Raw genomic sequence first — 4676 nt, forward strand, 5'->3', positions numbered from 1 at the left:
GGCAAGAATACTGGAGTGGGTAGCTTACGCCTTCAACAGGGTATCATCTTCCCAACCCAGGAATCAAACCAGGGTCTCCTGCATTGCAGGCAGATTCTTTGCCAGCTGAACCACCAGGAGCTCTAACACATGCTACTCAAAGTGTGGTCCAAATACAGAAATCTACCCACAAAATACCTCTGGTCTGTAATGAGGTAAGTATAGAAATTAAACATTTAGAAATTCATACAACAATTCAATTGATTAACTTTATCTGTTGATTCTAATAATAAAATAATTGGGCTTATAGTTCCCCAGAATCTTAGCACTGGGCCTTGCCATGGGGTCCTGCAAAAATGCTTGTCAAATTAAATTGTATCAAAGCTTCATAATCAAGAATAGAATTACAGTAGGATTTCAAGCAATAGCAAGCATATCTGGGGGATATCTAGGGTGCCAGACCCTTCCTCATTAAGGGTGAAAACATCATTTAGACATTCCCTGAGTCTACTCTTAGTCCCAGCACAAAATTTAGTTCCAACAAGCAAAGAACCTTTCTGAGTTCTTTCTCATTAAGCCTTAAATATTATTTTAGGTTTGCCTACATAAAAGCATGGACATGAATGTATTTATTCTTTGGGATAAAACTTTATAAATACATTGCCTATGCATCAGTTCAATTTAGTGGCTCAGTTGCATCCAACTCTTTGCGACCCCGTGGACTGCAGCACGCCAGGCCTCCCTGTCTATCAACAACTCCAGGAGCTTGCTCAAACTCATGTCCATCGAGTCGGTGATACCATCCAACAATAAAAGCATCATCTAGCTTTTATTACTTTATACATATACATACATTTACTTTTATACATGAAGTAATAAAAGCAAGTAAATGGGGCTTCCCAGGTGGCGCTAGTGGTAAAGAACCCACCCGCCAAAGCAGGAGACGTAAGAGACAGGGGTTCGAACCCTGGGTCAGGAAGATCCCCTGGAGGAGGGGATGGCAACCCACTCCAGTATTCATGCCTGGAGAATCTCACGGACAGAGGAGTCTGGAGTGCTATAGTCTGTAAGGTCTCAAAGGGTCAGACTCGGCTGAAGCGACTTCGCACAGCAAAGCAAGTAAATAACATCAGCTCTGCTGTGAGAATCAAAATAAACAGTACTGAAGCTCTTGGTAGTGAATAAAAGACTACAATTAATGTTTAGCATTTATATGTAATACTGCCTTGTAACATTCTCAAATTACCTGTACACATAGATTTTTCTCCTTGTAAGTCAGACAAAAAGTCTTTGAGAAGTACACTGGGTAATGTTTCTCTATATCCTGTCCAATGTTCAGTCCTTTGAGACAAATAATAAACATGCAATGATTTTCTGAAAACTGTTCAGTTTACCAAAATTTGTGGAACCCCTTCACCATTAAGTAAATCGCATAAACTTCATATGCTGTATGATAGGTATTCCTCACTCACACTGGCAACACTCTTTAGTTTCAGCCAGGAGAGTTGTAATATGCTATCTGCACTCCTTAAGAGCACAGATCATATCTCACTAATCTTTGTTACCTCAGCTCCTACCATAGTCATCTAAGCACAGAGAAGTCCAGTTAATGTCTGAAGATCAATCAATATATTAATAAATTAATAAACTTTAATTAAATAGCTCCCTAATACTACCTCCATTCAGTATCCTGAAATCTAAAACACCAATCTTTGTTTGATTTTTGTTAAAATGTTTTTTTTTTAATCTTCCAGAATCATCTAAACATTTTAAAAGTAGACCCATCCAATAAGTCATGTGATTTTCCCATCTTCTTCCCTTGTGAACCTGAGCAAGCTCTTATTCAAAGATCATTAAGGGGATTAAGCTGCAGGAGTGGGGGTGGTAAAGAACGGACAGCTCTTGGTCTGGAAGGAGGGAAAATTGTACTAATTGTTCAGAGAATACAACATTATTCCGCACATGTAAACAGTCAAGGTAACATACTGCAGATGAATAAAGAGCTTCTGTCTAGAAGAACTATAAACTTTGGCAGGAACCACGGTGCTGCTGCCGTGAAAGCCCTCCTGCTGGGGCTGCAATGGAAAAAGTGACCTCAGAGAGGAATTCAGAACTGAAACACTCTGAGAGAGAAGATGAAACACCATGAAGTTTTGATTAAGTCACTTGGTTCCAGGCATATAAAAGTATAAAGCTGTTTCAGCTTTTTTAAAAACTGCAGATTCCATGAACTTTGTAGATGACTATTCTATTCTAGTTGTAGCTTAGAATTCCGAAGTGCCTTCACCCTCTGTTCTTCATGAGAGATATGCAGTGTTTAAGACTGCATTCTCCTAGACAGCCCAGGTAAGGAAGCAAAGTAAGTTCAGTCTGGAGTCACTGGACCTAGATCACTCAGTGTTCTGAGCTGTCCCAGCATAGAAGGTGCACTGAGGAGGGACCCCAAAATACAAAGGCAAAGACAGTACTAGAGGGAAACCATCGCACACCCTTTCCTCCATCCTGCTCCCATCTAGAGAGGGCGTCCCTTTAGTGGAGAAGTTTATAGGTGTAACCTAGCAATTTACATCTCTCACCACCAGGAGTTAGCCAGTTCGGTGAGTGTTTTAGAGCTGGTGTCTCTTGCTACCTGATCTGCTCTTGAAATTTTATTTAACATATTAGGCTTCTGCATGGAAAAAATGAAATGCATCATGGCATATGAGTATGAACAAAACCATATTCTAGGGGAAAAAAAAACCACCCACCCACTCTTGCCCCAAACAAGCTTTTATTTTTAAATATAGATTTATATTTCCAGTAATGCATGAATCAAGTCACATATTTAACGTCAGTAGAGAGTGTAATTTTGGAGTCATACCAGAAAGAAAGAGTGGTGGGGGGAAAGTGTGAGCACATAAAACTTATTTATATTTTTATTTATCTTATTTCCACTGATTGAAAATAAATTTTCAGGAGTACCACTTCTCAACTTAATTCATTTCTAAAGTCTGAAAATTTTGTGCTTATTTAGCAGTGCCCTCTGGTGTCCAAATTGATCATTTCAGTTTGCCTTCAGGCAAAAAGTAAACCATTATACAACTAAACAAATCTACAATTAGCATTCATTTATTCACCAAATATTTATTGAGTGCTCAGTCTATGCCAGTTTGTGAAAGGTGATGAGATACACAGATGTATTAAAAAAAAAAGACATGGTTTGTTATCACTTATATGTGGAATCTAAAAATAAAACAAACTAGTGAATATACCCAAGCAGAAACAGACTCAGAGATACAGAGAACAAATTAGAGGTTACCAGTAGGGAGAAGGGAGAGGGAGGGGCAAAACAGGAGTAGGGGATTAAGAGACACAAACTACTATGTGTAAAATAAACAAGCAACAGGATACACTATACAGCACAGGGAAATATACCATTATGCTGTAGTAACTTTAAATGGAGGAGAATCTATAAAAATATTGAATCACTATGTTATATATCTGAAACTAATATTGCAAATCAACTATAATTAAAAAATTTTTAAGGACACAGTTCTTTATTCTGTTCTTAAAGAGCCCATTGTCTAACAAGAGAAGTAGATGTAAATGCAATTATCTAATACAAGGTTAATTACTTGATCATACAAAAGAAATCAGTTTACCTTTTTTTCACTAAAATGAGACCAACAGAGCTGAGTTGTCTCCATTTTCAAACTGTTCTGGACCATTCTTCACATGAGCAGGCATCTGGCTGTCCTGGGATGGAGCAACTTCTGTCAAGCACACAGGGAACATTACGAAAGAGAGGAACGTTCCAGAACATACAGGGAGATTGAGACCTAGTTTTGGAGCTTTCTCACAGAAAGCTCCTTTCACAGTCAACCCCAAGGCGCTTCTGGTCTTGTAGTTACCTAGGGGCCCACCGGCCACCAGGCCTGACACATAAATTTAATGTTCATTTAGCCTTATATATTTTTCTGAAAATAGACTGTTTTCTAACACTGCAATGAAAAGCCTCAAAAGGAATCAAATGGCAGAGACCCTAAGAACTGATAAGTCTGCAAATTTCCACCTGGGTTCACAGAAGCACACTTTGTTCTGAATCAGTAGATCTTCAAGGCCTTCTGGGGAAGCAGAGGAGCCTGAAGGAGTGACGAAGACCTTCCATCAAAAAGAAAAGTCAAATTCAACTGACATCAAAGGAAAGGAGTCAGGAACTACTATAGCTCAAGTATGATGCTTTAAACAATTTTCCTTCTTTTGGCCATGTTTCCATTCTTGTTACTGCTGTTTTCTAGTGTAATAAGCCTTGGTTTGCTTCTCACCAACAGAACATGGCGAAGGTGACAGGACATACGTGACTACATATGTAAGATTATGAGGTCCACCTTGCTGACTCTCTCCTTGTCACTGGCTTTGAGCAAACAACCAGTTATGCTGGAAAGGCTCATGTGGCAAAGAGGGTGGCCTCTTGTTGACAGCCCACTAAACTGAGGTCCTCAGTGCAAGGGCCCGCAGAGAATAAAAAGCTGCTACCAACCACATGAGTGACGAAGGAGACCTTCCCCCAATAAAGCCTCAGATGGGACTATAGCCCCGACGGCAGCCTTACAAAGGACCCAACTTTGAGATAGTAAATGTGTTGTATTTTTAAGTTGCTAAGTTTGCGGTAATATTAGTATACAAAAATAGATAACAAATATAGATCTCAGGACACA

Source organism: Cervus canadensis, chromosome 13 (assembly GCF_019320065.1).
Source record: "Cervus canadensis isolate Bull #8, Minnesota chromosome 13, ASM1932006v1, whole genome shotgun sequence".
Lineage (NCBI taxonomy): Eukaryota > Metazoa > Chordata > Mammalia > Artiodactyla > Cervidae > Cervus > Cervus canadensis.